Source organism: Chelonoidis abingdonii, chromosome 11 (genome assembly GCF_003597395.2).
Source record: "Chelonoidis abingdonii isolate Lonesome George chromosome 11, CheloAbing_2.0, whole genome shotgun sequence".
Lineage (NCBI taxonomy): Eukaryota > Metazoa > Chordata > Testudines > Testudinidae > Chelonoidis > Chelonoidis abingdonii.
In genome coordinates, this window is record NC_133779.1 from 41,254,112 (window position 1) to 41,273,731 (window position 19,620).

Below are 19,620 nucleotides of genomic sequence, written 5' to 3' on the forward strand. Positions count from 1 at the left end.
GGGGGATTTTGCCCCTTGGCCTGGCTCAGGACTTCAGTCTCAACCCTTCCTACAATTTCCCTTCATGTCCCAGCTCACATCCCTTCCCCCTGTGTGCATTGCAATTGTCAGTCCACAGTCCCAGTTACCAAAGGAGAGTCTCTTCCCAGCCACCGCGCTGCTTGGTCAGAGAGCGAGCTGCTGGCTCAGTGAGTCTGGGTCTCTACGCAGCCCAGAGGAAAGAGCGGCCATTTCTCTCCATGGCTTTGACTAGTCCAAAGTTCCAGGGGAAAGGTCAGGCCCAAGGAATCTGCGCATTCCTGGGGCAGCTTGGGTTGGAGCGGCAGGGAGCTCATCGGCTCCAGTAAAGCCTGGCTGTGCGGACCCAGAACAGTCCATACCCAAGTTTCATTTTTTCAGCGAAATCCCAACCAAAGAGTCACCACCGATGCCAGGCAGCTCTGCACTCAGCATGCTGTGAATGGAAACCTCCACTCCAAGTCCTTTCCCAAGGGGTTCTGGTGCTTCCACTTGCCAATCATCTAACAAGATTGCCCAGGTCAGGCCTGGCCCTTATGGAGCTTCTGCTTCTGTCTCAGCTGGGAGCTCTCGGGTCCGTCGACACTGCAGAGAAGGAGTGTTCTTAACTTGGGTTAAAGAGCAGCAAAGACATGGCAACTCGACTGTTCTCTTAGGTTAGCAGCTCAAGTTAAAGTCTGGGGTTAAATTCAAGATGCTTTCCCAAGTGAAAGAGCACCCATGTCTTCGCTGTTCTGTGAACCTGAGTTCAGGTAGTACCTTTGTAGCTGTGTAGACAGAGGGGCTGGAACAATGTGTATAGTGGGGGTGCTGAGAATTATTAAACCAATCTGTAAACCCTGTGTACGATGGAAACCACTTCAAGCCAGGGGGTATTGCAGCACCCCTAGTTCCAGCACCTATGTGTGTAGACGTGCTCCTAGGTGCAGCCAAGTCCTGCAATGAAAAACAATGTGGGGGTGGAAGTAGCTACTCAAACTTTTCTCAACTTCGCCAAAGATTAGTGGGTGGGGTGGCGCTCTGCTGGGAGCTTCCAGGTTTCCTGTTTTGGGCCAAAGTCGTTTTCACCGTGGTCCTGACCATTTCACAAAGCTGTTTCATCTTTTTCAGAGAGTGGGTTTTAAAGCGGTCAGAAACACACAGAAAATGCAGGAGTCAATAGACCCCCGAGGACTCTGCTTTGAGATAAAAAGTGGAGACTGGAGATTGGGTGGTCTCAGGGGAAGGAGCCGTCTATCATTATGTTTGTCCAACACCTAATGCAATGGGACCCTAAGAGTGACTAGGACCTCTGGGCACTAATGCAAATAACCAGTAACAGTAAAGCCCACAACATAGATTCCAAACTTACCCAGCATTTGGGGTATCCAGATCTGGACTCCAACATGCCATGAAGTTTTGGGGTCCTGGGATTTAGGGAATGTGATGCAGACCTGTCTCTGACAGAGACTCTTCCCCTGCCACTTGGAGCAAGCAGAGCCTGTCACTTGTTATTTTCTCCGCCTGTCTCAGATCTTCCTTTTCTACATTATAAAAAGCTACAAGCCTAACAAACTTTCAATGGGGAAATCTCCCCCTGGAAGGGAAACTTAGCTGGAGCAGCTGGTAGCAGGCTCATTCTCCCAGGGTCGGCAGAGAGATGGGGGATGTTTTCCAGTCTCTGATGCTGGCTTTTCTGGAGATCAAGTATGGTTTGGGGAAGTGTCTGTGCTGGTCAGAAAAATGTTGTCACCTTTTGGTGGTTGAAAATTGGCTTTTAGGCTACATTGAAATTCTGGGGAGAAAATTTCCATTTTTTTCATAAAAACAGACAAACAAACAAACAAACAGGTTTTCATAAAAACTGAACATCTTTCTGAGTTTTATTGGGGGATGGTGGTGGCTTGGCTTGTTTTGACAACTGAGATTACAAAAATTAACAAATGTTCCCTTTGTACCTAATCCGCCTACCAGCAACTGCCCATGGCAATTTTTGGTAGTTTTCATTTTCCTCTGAAATGGTTCACAGATGGGAAACCACATTCTTTTGACCAGTTCTAACTGATTTTTTTCCTTCTCTTATGAAAAAGCGTCTGAAATCCTGCTCCGAACCGGCTCTAGGACGTGCTGCTTGGTTCCGTAGGGAGTGCTGATATTTCAGGAACAGGTGTGTGGGAACGTAGATGTCCATCCAGAAAGAGGCAGGGCCCATTAGACCTCTGAAGGGGCGGCGGAAGAAGTTTTCCTGTCTGTGTGTGTGATAGCCACCTCCTGGAATAGCTACACGCAGCCCTGGCATAGCTGCCGCCGCTGCTCCCAAGGGAGGGCAATGCACCATCATCAAATTCTAGGAGGAAAGGGCAGGCACTGCATTTGTGTGCAGCTCGGAGGAACAACATCCCTCTGCTACTGAGATGCACGTGATGTGACCGGCTGGGCTCAGCTGCCAATGGTTAATTTGGAGGAGCTGGAGTTTAGCTGTGCACTGGCAGGATCCTTGTGTGTGTAACGTGTGAGAGCCAGTTTGCACATGGTGGTAACACCCCAGCCCCCCCATCAGCATTGGCACTGCCAGTCTCTGATAATGAAACAGCTTTGCTCCTCCCCAGCAGAAGCAGCAGCCAGCCAAGCACTGCTGCACAGCCAGGGTTCCCAGCTTTCCCGACACCAGCTTGGTCTGCATCATCCCCACAAAGCAGCGCTTCTCTGGGCAGGTACAGTTTGTGCCCTATTCATCTCCAAGAAAGCAGCAAGCCAGCCAAAGGCAGTGTGTCCTCACAGCCTGGGATTCTGCAGGCACAAGATGTTCTGCCCCAGGCCAGCTCTTGCTGGGAAGCTGAGGCCCATTGCTCACTGCTGGGCACCTCGTGCAAAGGTAGTGTGAACTGGAATCCCCCTCTCACTACTTTGCGCAAGTGCCAGTTGGGCCCAGAGTGAAGGATTCTGGGTCTCCTGATACTCCAGATGTTCTCTGAGCAAGAGTCAGGTTAGCTGTTGTCATCAGTCCATGCCCTGAGCAAGAGCAAGTGTGTTCGTCGGGAAGGAGGAGGCTGGTTCAGTTTGTCCTTCTGTAGGGCCTGACGCCAGGAGGAGCTGAATCAGACAGAAGTGGATGTGGCACCAGATTGGGCCCTTAAATCAGAGAGAGCCTCAGGACTACCAGGCTGCTGTGTGGGCAGTGAGTGAGATGGGGCTGCTTGGCCAAGAAGCGTGGGCCCTGCCGAAGTATCTCCATCCCCTTCTGATCGACGAGCTAATCACTTCCTATTTGCCAGGAGATCAGGGCTCATCTCCAGTCACACCTGACATGCTATGAGCCAAAGGATAGATACACGCACACCCGCTGCCCAAACTGGATCCAACAGGCTATGTGCTCAGCTGGGAAAACATACAATGTTGGCAAAGCCCTGATCCTGCCACTCCCAATGCCACAAGAAACCAGGGAAATCTGCTCTCTGATGCCACTGACTGGTGCTGTCAGAAGGTTCCTGACTGGCACACTGGTTCATAGACTGGGGGGCCAGGACAGACCATAAGACCATCTAGTTTAAGCTCCTGCAGACACAGGTCCTGAGATCCCTGTGAGGAACCCGCTAACTAGGAGCTGAGTCCAGCACGTCTGTTAGAATGAAGCAGCCACGCTAGATTTAAAGCTCCCAGTTATGGAGAATCCACCACATCCTTAGCAGCCAACTACCATTATAATTAGGAGAGAGTCTTTGCGCTAATTTAAGAACAGGGTCACATGGGCCATCAGCAGGTTGTAGGCCTGCAGATTCATGGCACAGCTGGCTGCCTCCTGAGCTGCAGGAGGAGCTGAGCACTAGGCAGAACTTTGGTCTCCAGTGTTTGGGTCTGGCCTGTCTCCTGACCTGCTCCAGCTGTGGAACCTCGGCTCCAAAGATGAAACATCCCTTCAGGAGAGAGTCACCTCAAAGTCCAGCTTGGAAAGGCATCCTAATGCTTGGCTGCTTATCTGGATCCTTTGGGGCCTGATTCGTCCCTGCCTTGTTGCTGTGCTAATTTGTGACGCCTGTGCAGAGTGGGCACAGAGAGGTACCAGGGGAGTGGAGAATTTTGGTAGCATTTTATGTGCACTTCACACAGGGGGGGTAAGTGATGGCACAAAACGCCCAACTCCCCTCTGCCCTGCACCTCATGGAGTCATTCAGGCTAGTGCAAGGTGTGTATAACACACTGCCCCAATCACAACAGGAACATTTCACGCCCGCGTTGCACGGATGTAAGTGACTCCACCGGGGAGAGGCAATGGGGGCTATGGGAAATCGGGGCCAGTAGCTTCCTGGCAAGAGATTGGCAATTCTGCATGAGGAATTGCAGAGGTGGCCATGCCGGGAGCCCTTGCCAGCCACGCCCCTGGTGTGCCAGGCCTGGTACAAGCACAGCAAAGGGTGTACAGTAGTTCTCACTGTGAGTGTAGGGCTGGCGAGAGAAGTCTGTGGGCCTGGGAGGTGAGTAGACCGAGGCAACCCCCGTGTCCGCTTCAGGAGCAGCTACAGCCACTGCTGAGACACCCAGCTCAGGAATTTCCCTGGCTAACATTTAAGAAAAGAAGCGATGCCGCAGCTGGCTCTGGGAGCAGCGTCTTGCTGGCAAGCCCCAGGCCCTGGCAAAGGGAGGATGGAGGCAGCAAGCCAGGCTCCTGCTTCTTTTAAGGGGTTGATGCTGTCAGAGAAGTGCTGGGGAGGGGGGAATAAAAGGAACCCAGCTACTGATATCTAAATTAATGCCTGTTTCCCATTAATCCTGCTGTTTGTGGCTCTCGCTAGGACTATCAGGGAGGGGTTTTTTACCCGCCTTTCCCCACAGGCTGGATGTTGTTACAATCAGAGCAATGTTGCATGGAGACTTAATCCCCTGTCAGTCTCTCACAGATCAGATGAGGTTCTCAAGGCAAGGCAGCAGCAGCCCCTGGAAGAGAGAGAGGAGGCAGGAGCAGACACGCTAACGACCCATCCTCTCAGCTCATCACCGCTGAGGTGGGCAGTGGCTCTCTGCACGCTTTGGTGCCATGGGCTGTTCATTTTAGCTTGTTCCAGCATTTCCTGGAAACACGGAGGTAAATACACACTGAGGGCCATTTGCCTCCAGGACAGACACTCTCCCGGTAGCCGTGTCCAGGGCCCTGCACCGTTCACGCCAGTGCAGAGCGTGCAAGAAGGGCAGTGAAATCAGAACGCGAGAGCTGCCCATCTCCACCACCACCTTTGTGCTGGCTGCAGCCGACTAGGCAAGGAGCAGGGCAGTGGACACTCCTGCCCTCAGCACGTCTGCTTTCTATGCAGGATGGTCTCTTCTGGCCGTAACATTTGCCCAGGGTTGGCAGGGGGGCTGGGAATGGCTGCTGCGGGATGTGGATGGAGGGGAACGGGAGTTCAGATGGGTCCGTCCGTCTGGCTCCTTGTAATTTACAATGGGGAGGGGAGCGTTCCCAAAGAGGAGTTTCCCTCTGCAGCACTTTGAATATTTATAGCTGGGTTTGGGGCCTTAGAAGGCCAGAGCTGAGGGGGGTAGTGTGGGGACCTCCCTCTCTCTTTCTTGCCTGATCTCTCCTGACAGACAAGCACAGTTTTTCTCCTAAACAAAGTCCTTGTCCAGCCAAGCACACAATGCAGTGCCATTATGCAATGGGGGACGGAAAGGAGGGGTGTGGGCCGGCTGCCTGCTGACAATGCACACAAGTGGCGAGTGGAGAAGCCCCTATTGTGTCTGATCAGGAAGGGCTGAAGTCCATGTCTAGGCCTCAGTGAATGGGACCATTGTGTCTGAGTCCTCCATCTTCTCGGCACCAATCTTCCCTCTTCCCCCTCGGTACCAAAACATGGCAGCAAAAATTGCCTTCTTCAAGCCCATATGATTCCATTGCAGCCTGGTTTTTCCAGCTTTCTAGCAAGAGGAAGGTGCAAAACCTTTCCTGTTAGAGGGAGCATGCTGAAGGGCCATGGCAGTCCCAGCATGTGTTATTCTAAACTCATCACCATCAGGCAGGCCAGCCTTCTTCGTACCCGTGGCAGATGCTATTGGCCAGGGGAAGCAGAAGGGGATGAGTTAGGATATTGGTTAAACCAAGAGGGATGATATTAGCAGGAGTGTTGTAAGCAAGACACAAGCAGTAATTCTGCTCTACTCCGTGCTGGTTAGGCCTCAGCTGGAGTATTGTGTCCAGTTCTGGGCACCACGCTTTGGGAAGGATGTGGACAAATTGGAGAGTCCAGAGAAGAGCAACAAAAATGATTAAAGGTCTAGAAAACATGACCTGTGAGGGCAGATTGAAAAAACTGAGTTTGTTTAGTCTGAAAAAGGGAAGATTGAGGGGGGACAAGATAACAGTTTTCAAGTACACCTCTACCCCGATATAACACTGTCCTCGGGAGCCAAAACATCTTACTGCATTATAGGTGAAACTGCGTTATATCGAACTTGCTTTGATCCACTGGAATGCACAGCTCCGCCCCCCCGGATCGCTGCTTTACCGCGTTCTGTCTGAATTCATGTTATATTGGGTTGCGTTATATCAGTGTAGAGGTGTACATAAAAGGTTGTTATGAGGAGGAGGGAGGGAAATTGTTCTCTTTAATCTCTGAGGACAGGACAAGACGCAATGGGCTCAAATTGCAGCAACGGTGGTTTAGGTTGGACATTAGGAAAAAAATTCTGTCAGGGTGGTTAAATACTGGAATAAATTGCCAAGGGAGGTTGTGGAATCTCCATCAGTGGAGATTTTTAAGAGCAGGTTGGACAAAGACCTGTCACGGATGGTCTAGATAATACTTAGTCCTGCCTTGAGTGCAGAGGGCTGATTAGAAGACCTCTCGAGGTCTCTTTGCATCCTGTGAGTCTGTGATATACTCTAGGAGCTAAGCAGGGGGATTGGGCCTCTCTGACTCATGGGTTCTAGGCCTGGCACTGAACTGGAGCAATCACTTCCCCTCTGTGTGTCTCAGCTTCTCCCTCTGTCAAATGAGGATGGTTATACTGACCTGGGGAGGGTGTCAGGCTTAGAGACTGACTTTGTAAAGTGCTTTGAGATCCTCAGGGGAAAGGAGCTAGATCAGTGGTTCTCAAACTTTTGTACTGCTGACCCCTTTCACACAGCAAGCCTCTGAGTGTGTCCCCCCTAATACATGAAAAATACTTTTAAATATATTTAACACTATTATAAATGCTGGAAGCGAAGTGGGGTTTGGGGTGGAGGCTGACAGCTCACGACCCCCCATGTAAGAACCTCCTGACCCCCTGAGGGGTCCCAACCCCCCAGTTTGAGAACCCCTGACCTAGAGAAAAGCAAATCATTTGGCCGAGATCTTAAAAGGTGCCTCAGCCCAGCATTTTACCAGTACTTCGGCATTGCGCTGCGCAGTTCCCGTGTTCAGCTCTTAGGCTGTTGGAACTCCTTTGATGTCATTGGAGTTATACCCTTGATTTGAGCCAGTGTAAATGAGATCAGAATCAGGCCCATCAGCTCCTTTCTGCTCCATTCCAGCCCCTACTTTTGCTGCGGGCTCAGGAGCAGAGAACGTCTGCTCGGGCTCTTTGATATCTGGGGAGCTCATGTTTTATTCTCTCAAGTCTTCCATTTACATAAAAGGAGTGAATTGGGGAGGAGGGGGGAGAGTCCACCACAGGCCGGTAGACACAGAACTTTGGGGTGCATTCTCCCCATTCACTGGCCGATTGTGCTGCAGAGTAAATAGGGGAATTCTAGAGACCTCCTTGAAAGCGAATGGGATTTAGCAAAACAATTAAAGCCACATATTTAATAGGGTGGGTAACTAAAGTATGATCCATTGATCTGAGAAAAGGAATATCAGCTATCTGACTCCCCATCCATTTTGCTTTTGAAAGAAAGGGTCTATGCTTGTCCAATAATTCCCCTATTGCCATGATTTCCCCATATCCCACTCACTTGGCTGCTTGTTGTATAACTTTTGAGTGGCAATGTTCACTGCAGGCATTTTTTTTGATTCTGCCAAGGCCTAACCCAGAGAACCTGATGGGGTTCACTGCAAAGCTTTGATGACTCTCTTAATTTTTCTGAAACTGGAGACCAGGGTTGGAGGTTGGCTGCCTGAGGCTTGTGGGAGCAGGGGAAAATCTGCATGACATCTTGATCTGATGGGCAAAATCAGGGTCCGCAGTATCAAGATGGCACTTCTGCAGCTCAGCCCCCCGTGGGGGTAGGAGACCTTGCAAGGAAGCATCCTGGTGCTGTAAAGTGTGATAGTTCAGTAGTAGGAATACAGGACTAGGTGAGAGGCACAGGGGTTATCTAGTGGATCAGACACTGGCCTAGGAGTCAGGACACCTGGGTTCTCTTCTTGACTCTGCCACTGGCCTGCTTTGCAACCTAAGGCAAGTTACTTCACCTCCCCACCCCAAGACCAGGAGCGTATGTCAATCCCAGTGTCCTGACCAAATTCCGATTTGCATGTAGTTTCAACTGGATACAGTATTCTTTACTTCCTGACCTAAGGTATTATCTAGGATAGCCACAGGTTGTTAAACATGTCTCTTCTTGGCAATGCCTGCTTTTCAGGGGTGGGCGAATTGAGGCACATATACCTTTTTCTAGGACTGACAAGCCCTTTGGGATCTTTTTGGAGAGAAGGTGCTAGGTAAATGCCAAATATTCATTGTGAAAGACAAGGTGGGTCAGTTAATATCTTTTGTTGGACCAATGTCTCTGTCGGGGGAAGGTACAAGCCTTGGAGCTACACAGAGCTCGACTTCAGGTCAGATTTATTATGTGGTTTGGAGATGTGCTTGTGGGTAAGATGCTGGACTTGGGAGACCTGCTTCAGTGTCTGGCTGTGCCGCAGACTCCCTGTGTGACCGGGGGTGAGTCACTTACTGGGTCTGTGCCTCAGGAGGTCAGGACTCTCTTTACATTGTAAATTCTTCAGGGCAGGTACTTTGTTTGTACAGAGCCCAGCACAATGGGGCTGTAATCTGGATAATGTCCAGAGACCTGGCATACTTCTCACCTTCTACCAGGACATCATTTAACCATCTCTTTATTTGTTCGTTTGTTTTTCTTTAGCCTTTTGCAGAAGAGGAAGAAACTCAAACCACAGCCACCTCCGATGGATGCAGTTCTGCACCAATCCCAGCCAGGGAAGAGGGATAGAAAGAAGCATCCCTAGTTCAGAAGGGGAAATAAAGAACTTTGGAACATGCAGGCTTTGAACTTAGCATAGCCGAGAGGGTTCTGTTCTTTAAGCTGGAATGTGACCTACACCACGGCGCGTAAGAACTGCCTAGATGCGCATGTGCCTGCAACGCATGGTCACGATGCAAACTTGAGAAAACAAACACAATCTGACCCAGGATCTGTGTAGAGACAGTGAGGGCTCGACAGAGACAGGTTACACCTCCCCAGGCCTAGGGTGGGCTAGACTTTTCCCACCTATGAGGAATTGCCTGGTCAGGAAGAGAGTAATGTCACTGTCTTCTACCTGCAATGCTTTGAGTGGCTTTTGATGACTGGCTGGCTTGGCTGTATAACTCCAAGGCAAGGATGAAAGTCTGGGGGATCCAGGGAGGGAAGGAGTTACGCTACTGCACACATGGATGCTAGAGGCCCTGGCTGTCCTGTAGAAGGTAAGCCTCAGCTTTTCTTGCATTGTTACTGACCTACCCCACGCACATACTCACACCTATCACTAGATGAGTCCCTTCCACTGATCCCTAAGCCACCAAGAATTGCCCAGACACATAGAGCCAGTGGCTGCAGCCCAAACACCTCGTGGTTCCTCGTGATCTTAAGGAAGGTGGGTTTCTGCAGTGGGGAAAAGGGCAGACAAGACAGAGCCCTGAGCTTCAGGTTGTATCAGCAGTCTCCTGGGGTGAAGGGCTGAGGAGAGCAGGAGAAGACCTGGGAGGGGGATGGAAGTGCAGAGCAATGGATGATAATCAGAGGAAACCCTTGGATGAGTGATAGAAGTGAGGAACCCCCGTCAAACACCTGCGACTCTCTGGGGACTCTGTCCAGTGGCTCAACTTCTCTTGCGTCGGGGGCATTTGGCTCTGGGATCTTGGCTTTCAGGCCCCTCTCTGCCACAGAATGACAGCCAATTAGCAGTAGGGGCAGGAATTTAGCCTGTGGAGACTGGAGCTGGACCTGGATGGGGGAGCGGGATTCTGGGAGTACCAGCCATGAGTTTCAATGGGAGTTAAAGGATCTAGGCCTTGTGCCGGCCTTCTGTCTGGGGTGAACATCACCTGGGAGAACTCATTATCATCATCATCATCATCATTTGTGTTATCATGGTGCCTACAAGCCCTAGTCCTGGACCAGGATCCTGTTGTGCCAGGCGCTGTACGAATACCTGAACAAAAAGACAATCCCTGCCCCCTAAAACGTGCAATCTAAATATGAACCAAGCAACAACAGACGGAGACAGACTGACGGCGGAGTACAAGGAAACAATGAGAGTGTGTTGGTCAGGGTGACAGGTAGACGTCTTTGTCTGCGGCCTGACCCTTGACAAGTTTTTTTCGGCATCATGACGAAGGAGGAGCAGGATGAGTAGGGCTGGCTGGAAACAAGAATTCCAATTTGTGAAAAACGTCAAGATTTTGAGATTCCTTCTTTTTTTGATTGGAACAAAAACTAGCCCTTTCAGAGACAGAGCATCTCCCACTCCACACCAGCCAATCGCTTGGTGGTCAGAGCAGTCATCTCATTGGGGACATGGGAGACTCAGGTTCAAGTCCCGACTCCCACATCCCAGATGACTGTCCCAGGCTATAGACTCAGTCTCTCCTGTTTTCATTTTATACAAATAGTTAAAGATTCTTTGGGCCAGAGAGCAAGAGAGAGGAATTCCATCCTGGACCCAACAAAATTTGCATCAAAACCGATACGTTTCTGCAAAAAGTTTTGGTTTTGACAAATGGGCATTTTCTGATGGAAAAAAAAATGTGTCAAAAAAATCCTGACCAGCTCTGGTAATGAGCTGGTTTTATGTACAAGGAGCCCATCCCAAGTGGGAGGGGCAGCATGCAAGGAAGTATGAAGGTGCTTTTTGGAAGGTACCCATCTGAACCGTATAGAATCTGCAAAACTGGGCTTGAAATCTCAGAATCAGGGCCAGAGATGCCACAAGAAATGGCCCCTCTGGATATTTTAATGCCTCTCCCCGAAGCAGGAATTAAAGAGGGAAAGGAAGGACAATAATGATTTAAAATCAATGCAGCCAGTTTTCTCCAGGGATTAAGGTCCAGTCTGGGTTTGAGGCCCAGGTCTCGGGTTTGGTTCTCATTCCATCTGAATTGGTTCAGGCATCGCTTGAACCCTTGGTCTCTTTTAATCTGAATCTGGGACTTTCCAAGGAGTCCAGGGGAATTAGGTGTCTGATCCTGTTGAATTTCAAAGGAAGTTGGGTCCCTCTATTGCTTAGGATCCTTCAGAAATCCCAGCCTGAAATAATAACAAGGGGGTGGTCCTCCCCATCCTCCTGGGCTTAAGGGATGCCTGCTGCACCCCCTAGCCCTCCCGTTGGGCACAAATGAAGGCTAAAATTTTCAGATGCATTCAGTCTCTGTTTAGAGATCAGACCATGCCAGCCATGCTCTCATCCAGTAGTGCTGCTCTTCTCAAATACCCGTCGAATCTCAGGGAGATCGCTTGCCACATAACACATTGCTCAGCGTGAGCGGTTAAGTGGACATATTTTCTCACAGGCTGGGTGTTGAGCTCTCACTCTGGCCAGGACATGATTTTATTTAGTTTTTACCATGGACAAATTTTGATGACAATTTCTTTTTTCTTTTTTGTCAAAAATTTTCTTGATTTTTTTCTTTTTGCAGGTTTTTATAACAAAACAAACCAACTCTACAAGGCAATTTTTGGTGACTGGGAAATTTTCAGCTTTGAGTTTTTTTGTTTTTTAATGAGAAAACAGAAATTTTAAATAAAAACAGCAGAGAATCCTGTGGCACCTTATAGACTAACAGACGTTTTGGAGCGTGAGCTTTCGTGGGTGAATACCCACTTCGTCAGACGCAGGTAGTGGAAATTTCCAGGGGCAGGTATATATATGCTAGCAAGCAAGCTAGAAATTTCCATGGGGCATGGGAGTACTACTAGAAGCAGCTTATAGATATCTCGTAGCTTGCTTTGCTAGCATATATGATACCTGCCCCTGGAAATTTTCCACTACCTGCGTCTGCGTCTGACGAAGTGGGTATTCACCCACGAAAGCTCACGCTCCAAAACGTCTGTTAGTCTATAAGGTGCCACAGGATTCTCTGCTGCTTTTACAGATCCAGACTAACATGGCTACCCCTCTGATACTAAATAAAAACAGACATTTCCATTGAGTCTTAATTCCCCTTTCCCAGGGAAAAACTTCTTAGTGGGACGTTACCAGCCAGTGGTCCTGAACTCTTCCAAAAATCTAGCTGCAAATGTCTCTGAGCGCTTTTTGCAAAGCTGAGCTCTTTGGAATGTCCAACCACAGTTGTGGGTGCTGAGCCTTGGCAAATTTGGCTCTGTGAAAAATTCAACCCCATGTAAACAACTCAAACCACAGAGGAAGTTTCCAGAGGAGGCAAACTCATAAACTCCCCCTGCCCTAATGAGTCCATTTCCCCTTGCTCTCAGTGTCCTCATTTCTCTGCTGTGAAGTCACTTTCCATCCATCCTGGCTGCCCAAGAAACAAACAAAGCCCTACATATATATATATATATATATATGTAAAGGAACATTTCTTCCTTGAGGCATTTAGCTCCCGATCCTTTACTGTCACAGAGGCTGCCAGTGCTCTCCATCCAAATGCACAGACCCCTCCTTCCTATCCTGCACTAACCTCCTTTCATTTGTTTTCCATGGAGGGGGCAGTCAGGTTTACCAGCTGAGTGACGTCCGATTCCATCCCACACCCCAGGTTGTCTTGGGTTTTGGCTTGATGTATTTAATTTCCTAGCTGTTTGCTTCACACTGGCGAGGGGGGAATGGAACATGTTCTTTGAACAGATCCCCTGCGAGTTAGTCAAGAGAAAAACTACACACCCTGGAGTCTTAAAAGCTCTGACTTTTCACATGACAGTGGAGCTGTCCAAAGCATTAGAAAAAGAAGTTTCACCTTTCCTTGTGTGTTTCTAAACACAGAACCCCCGTTTGCAGGATTCACAGGCACTGTTATGTCACCCTTCATCAACCACACGGTAACAGGGATATTTTTTTTCTTCTCCCGCTGTGCATCTGCATGTGAGCTCTGTGCTGACTGGAGAGCCAGAGAGGCTGAAGGTCCATGTACAGCATGCCATCTCCCATTCCACACAGCATGGGCAATGTGGCAAGCTTCCCCAGTACCTAACCTCACACCAATGTGCTTCCCCCTCAGCTTGGAGCTCACCTCTGCCCCACCTTGGTCTCTGTTGCCCAGTCAATCCTTGGCCGCTCTGCTGAGGCTTCTGCTAAGAGAATGGTGGTTTGTGTGAGGTGGATATTTATAGACTCATAGACTTTAAGGTCAGAAGGGACCATTATGATCATCTAGTTGACCTCCTGCACAATGCAGGCCACAGAATCTCACCCATCCACTTCTATAACAAACCCCTAACCTATTTGTCCATTTTGACCTGGGCGTAGAATCATCAACTTGTGTTATGGAGGTGTCTCAGCTGCCATCAGCTAGCAATGGCTGTTTTCAAGCCTCATTGACCTGGGACCTGATTTTCTGAAGCAGCTGAGCACCCACAGCTCCAGCTGAAGGCTGTGATATCTGTAGGTGCTTGTCTTCTCTGAAAATCAGGCCTCTAGAGTGGAAATCTGAATCTTATGAGGCAGAGGAGTGCATCCCTGAGGCCCACTCTCTATTTTTAGCCGCCATCTTTAAACATGGCTGCTGCGTGACCTGATTTCTACTCTGAAGGTGTTTGGTCAGTGTGGATGAATGATTTCACTGCCCTGTGCCTCGGCCAAACCAGCTGTGGATTGAGGCTAATGCTGTCCTACCTGCGTGGCTTGTTCAACTGACCGTGAAGTGGTTTGGTGTTCTTGGCTGACCAGGGTCTTGACAAGGGCGAAGGACTGGCACCCGTCCTAGTCTTTAACATCTTTGTTTATTAGCCTTTCGCTTGGCTCCTGATTGCTGCCAGCCTCGCAGGAGCTGCAGGCTCTGAGCTGAGAGTTTTCTAATGGGGTGGCCATTTTGTCTTGTTGAATCGTCTCCTGTGACGTTTCTTTGGGAGGCGGCGGGGGCGGGAGGCTGCTAGCTTGCCTCTCCCTTCTGGAGCACTGGCAGCCACTTTCGGGAACAAAAGACCTCTTCCTTTTCTAGGTAAGAAAGGCTAACAAGCCTGACCATAGGCCCTGCGTTAACGATTCTCTTTGAAATTACTGCCTGCTCTGTCCCAGCTTTCCTTTCCTTTTCAGATTACCCAGTGTCGCAGCGTCTGCTTCCAAAAGATGGCAAAGTGTTCTCAGTTCTTGTCTGAGCTCCCAGAGACAGATTCCCGAGGGATTCTGTTTGAAGATCTCAGCTGAGCCCTGCCAGCGCAGAGCTGTGAATGGGATGCCCATTGGGGGTGTGTGTGGAAGGGATGGAGGAGGTACCGAGCCCCTGCCCTCAAAATGAGAGTGATTGGGGAGGGAGGAAATCTCCTCCTAGACAAAAGGCTTCTGCCCTGTTTAGTGGAAAGGTCCTTCCTAGTCATCATTCCAGCCAGAGAAGAGAGCTTCCTCCGCCATTAAGATATTAAGTGGTGGATATTAAGAGTTGAAGCTAAAGCTAGTGAGGTCAATAGGAGTCTTTCCATTGACTTCAGTAGACTTTAGATGAGGTCCTAGGGTCTAGGTTGTCAGAATAGGTCATCCTGATGCCCAGCAAGCTGTGCTTTTTGGAACATCCTACCCTAAGCCTTCATGGGAGAAGGAAATGAATTCTTCCTTTGAACCTGCCTTGACCATCTCTTTGACAAGAACAGAGTCTGTTCCAGGAGACCTTTCATGCACATGTATCTGCACCCACAAGCATTTGTGGGGTAGGGATGAGTTCAGTGCCTAGTGGGTACAAAAAGAGGCTGTTGTCTGGGATGGTATCTGCACTTTTAAAGCTGCAGATTTTAAAGCTGGAAGAGGGACCATTGTGATAATCCAGTTCGACCCCGGTAAAACTCAAGCCACTTTGTGCAGTTAATACCTGTTCTGAAGTGGAGGACAAATGAACTAGACCATCATGAGCGACTGGATCCTACTGGCTGGAAGTGCCTGGGCCCTGGTGGAAGGTGACCCTAATGTTACACAAAATATTCACCAAAAAGTAGGACATTTTTCACATTTCATGGCACTGGTCTGATCATCTGGGAAACCTGAGAGATTATGCAAGTTTTCACTTAAAGCCAGGATGTTTGGTTGTTTCCCAGTACTGATTTTGCAGTTAACGGTTGCCATTTGGTTCAGCTGAAGATTAGTTTCTGGGATATCAGGCAAAACTTCGCTTGCATCAGAGGCTGCAGACAGTATTGCTCAGCTTGCCTTGAATTTTCCCTAAGCCAGTAATATCAGAGAGGAAATTCTGAACACACAGAGCTGACCCCCCAGCTGGCATAAGTCAGTGTCACTCCCCTGAAGTCAGCGGCAGTCGGTGGAGAGGCGTTGGCTGGAGGCTGGCTCGAGATCTCCGAGTGAGCTTCCAGTGAGTCATGATGCACTCCCCCAGCTCTTACAAAAAGATGAAATAACTCCCTCCACCCCCCACTAATTCTGGAGCCCAGAGCTGCTCCCAGGGAAATGAACAACAGAACTCTACTCAGCATCAGTGGAAGCAGGATGCGGCCTGTCGAGAGGGAGTGTCCGTGTTTCCAGCTCCAGGACACCGCTGGTCACCCGCTGCTCCTGGAGGCTGGCCCTTAGGGAGGAGTCCTCTCAAGAGCATCAGTTATTTGGGAAAGGAGCGACGCTCTCTTGAGACTGAGAGGTGGCATCTTGCTGAGGTGCCATGCTACCACACCCAGTGCCCAGGTACTCACAGGCCCAGACAGTGCCCGTGTGGGTAACCGACCAGTCCAAGAGGTGCCACTCAGGCCACTCTCATTAGGACCTGTCCTATGGCAGCGGTGATCACTCTGGAGTCCTGAGAGCAGCTATGTCCGCCTGCCCCTCTGGTTTACAGTAACTAGCTTTAGCGAGATTAATCCTCGTGTCGACACTAAACGAACCCCTGACTCCCCCGGACATCTTACCATCTGAATCCATGGAAGCCAACCGCATCAGAATTGCGGGAGGGGGGCAGTGCCCCTCGTCTTGGCTCTCCAGCTGCCCGGAGGACAGGGCTGGGTTCAGGAGATGGCGTCAGGAGCTCCAGTGGCAACTAATTAAATGCGTAGCCCCGTTAGCTTTGTTCCTTCCCCCCCAATCCTTCTCTTCCCGCTTTGCCGCCTGCGTCATTTGTGTCCCTTTTAAACACCCCCCCCCGCCCCTCTCCTCCCTTGCCAACATGGTAAATAGGGGCTGGCTCCTTTTCTCTATTATCCTGCAGAGACCTGGGGTGGGAGGGGGCAGCCAGCTGAGCATGCTTCTCACTGCCCGACAAAAGTAGGGCACCCAGAGCAGATGCTCTTTGGCTGAATGTGATGGGCGAAGCCATCTTGTGCCTCCGTGCCTGGCTCTAAAATGGCTGCCCATCCCAAAATGGTGCTGAGCACGAGACGCCATCTGCAAAGCTGGTCCCACGCCCAGCTTGGCCTTTTTATGCAAAATGGAATTAATTAGATTTGAATATGGTAATTAAGCCCTCAAGCCCTCCAGTACTAGTAGTTTTGTTCCTTTCTTTTCGTGCTCTCCTCCCCCACTGTCCCCCACCCGCCTTCGCGCCCAACGTACCCTTCTTGCATCCTAATTAAATGTTTCATGTAGGAAATGCCACCGCTTTCCCTTCCCCTTGACTTCACGAGGCTCTGTTTTGTCCTGGGGACCCCTGTTCAGTTCTCGTTGGCAAATGCCCCTTCATCTCTAGCCTTCCTTACCAAGTCTGCATCTCCCCTTCCCCTGAAACGTAGCTACACAATACGCAACAACCACGCCGGGCGGGGAATTTCCAGTGGATTCATTTTAAAAGCCCTTTTTTTAAAGCGATACATTTGTATCACAAATCCCATCTTCAAAAGGGCAGGGCCAGATATTCAGCTGGTGTAATTCTGCAAAGATCTATTGACTTCAGTGGAACTATGTCAATTTACACCAACCGAGAATCTGACCCTCAGCCTCCATTTCGAATAATACAAAGACTTTTCTATCTTCAGTATCTTTCTGCATTGAACCTGGTTAATGTATTTGTATTAGCCCAATGTACGTGGAGAGCTATATTTATATACATAGTGATATAAATTATGTGCTGTAATGGCTCTGATTTAAATAACATTGACTGGGATGTTCAGTATGATACCAGTCAAGTGGGAAAAGGGGTTTCTAAACGATTTCCCCACATTTAAAACAAACTCAGGTGATATTTTAAACATGTCTCCTAAGTCTTTGCATCACTGACATCTCCATTTTCTTTCCCTTTTGCACACAAATTGTGTTTACCTGCAACTGTTTGTTTCAGTGCTGCTGACGTGGCAAGAAAAATTGTCTAGTGGTTAGAGCAGCAGACTGGCAATCAGGACTCTCCAATTATATCTGCAGCTCTGAGTGAGCAGAGGGGTTTAGCAGCTGGAGCAGGAGATTAGGAATTGGGATTCCTGGGGCGAAATCCTGGCCCTACTGAGGCAGGTGGAATTTTCCCATTGACTTCAATGGGCCAGAATTTCACCCCGGGTTCTATTTCTGGCTTTCCCATTGATTTTGATGTGTTTCCTTGAACAAGTAACACCATGACTCTGTGCCTCAAATTCTACATTATATCATGGTGAGAAAGACACTTGCCTCCCAGGGGTCTGAGAGTTAAAGAGTGAATATTTGGAAGGTGCTTTGAGATCCACAGATGGAAGGAGCGACCTATAGAAATGCAAAGCTTTATTTTGTATTCGTTAGAAGACCACATCTAATATTGGAATCCCCCAGTGTAGCTTAGTGGAATATAGACTCTTACTGTTACCTACTATTACTGTCTTGTCTGATGCATACAACAAGGTTGAGTTTCTTTTGAATTTCTCTTGGATAGTTTATAATTTAAAAAGAAAAAAATGGTGTTTGATTGCACTTTCCTCCCTCCGTCCCCCCCAGGGAAAGATTTTAACCAGGAATTCTGTTTTTTTCCTTTCCCTAAATTTTCTAACTGCTTATATCTGATTGATTCAGCTGCTCTGACCCTGTAGTCTGCCTGGTTGCTGTATGTTTTGGGTATGTACCAGAAAGAGCACGTGGCCGGACACTTTAATACACCTTTACAAATCTGCAGCCTGCAGGGAATCTTTTTTCCACATGAAAATTTTGTTTTCATCTAAAGTTTTCTTTTTCATTTTGCTGGGAAAAATTGGGTTTTGGCATTTTTCAGATTTTCACTGAAAACCCTAAAATTGATAACTTGGGGGTTCAGTTGCTGAAAACCCAAATAACCTTCAGTTGTTGAACAAAGGGCTTGATTTTTTTTTAACAAAACAGGCTTTTTGTGTATTTATTTTTGAGAAAATTCCCGTTTTTCTCAACAAGCCATTTTCCATTTTAAAAAAACCCAACCATTTAGACATCAAATGTTTTGACTCTCTCTATGCAGATCACAGAGAGTAGTCTGGTTTTTTAAAAGTCAGAAGAGGCCATCAGATCATCAAGTCACTGGCCTACTGCACATTAGACCAGAGAACCTGACCCAATTTTCCCCGTATGGAGTCCTGTTGGTGAATCGCACTAGGCCAGACTCAGCAGGGAGGCTCAGCTCCCCTTGCTCTGGGTTGGGGCTGAGACACACTGGTGAACAGCAGGTGATGGAGGAGGAGTTGCCCTGCCACTGCCTGGTCTGAGGATAAAGTTGTGTTATCCTCAATGAGTCTAAGGCCTCAATCCAGGGTTAAGTCGTGCATGGGCCTTGTGCTGTCTCCTCTGTACAGGGCTGGAGGATTTCGCCCAGAGAGAGACGGTGCCAGCTCCCAGGGCTGTCAGTGCAGCAACTTTTAACATCTCAGTGTGGAGGGAAGTGGGGGAAGACCAACTGACATTTATAATTAACTAGGGAGGTAAAGAGCTTCACTGTGGTGAAATGACAGCTTTCTGCCTGTGGGACTGGCCTTATTGCTGAGGATTGAGGCTCGCCTGGGGATGCCGCTGAGCAAATCACTTAGTTCAACGATCTTGGTGGCATTGCTTTTTTCTGTTGGGGTGTGACTGGTGGCAAGTGCAAAGCCAAGGTACCGCTGATGCCCTCGATGGGTACCTGTGCACGAGGGTGAATCTGCCCCATGTGGATTCACCCCCAGCAGTTTGCAACATCCTCTCATTGTGGATCCTCTGCAGCTGTGGGAAGCACTGGGAGATCCTGTGAACCCCTCCCACCTTCAGCCCCATCTTAAAGCGACTGGCATGGGGAGCATTGTCCGATGTTAACGAAGGGACTGAGTGTCGCAGGTAGCCTGGGTTCAGGTGTTATTTTGGGAAGCGCTGGGGTGAGGCTCCGTCTTGCTCACCCTCCTCTCCCACCCCCTTAGCCGCAGCTGCGCGG

At 49.1% G+C, this 19,620-nt stretch overlaps 1 long non-coding RNA gene across 5 annotated transcripts in view; it reads left to right on the top strand.

Moving 5' to 3' along the window:
• Positions 1-19,620, top strand: part of LOC116834599 (uncharacterized) — a 106,875-nt gene that overhangs the window by 46,900 nt on the left and 40,355 nt on the right. For all 5 annotated transcript variants that reach the window (XR_012656817.1, XR_012656814.1, XR_012656818.1 and 2 more), the window contains exon 2: positions 9,059-9,618. This is a non-coding gene — a long non-coding RNA (uncharacterized LOC116834599). The remainder of the gene's footprint in view (positions 1-9,058; positions 9,619-19,620) is intronic.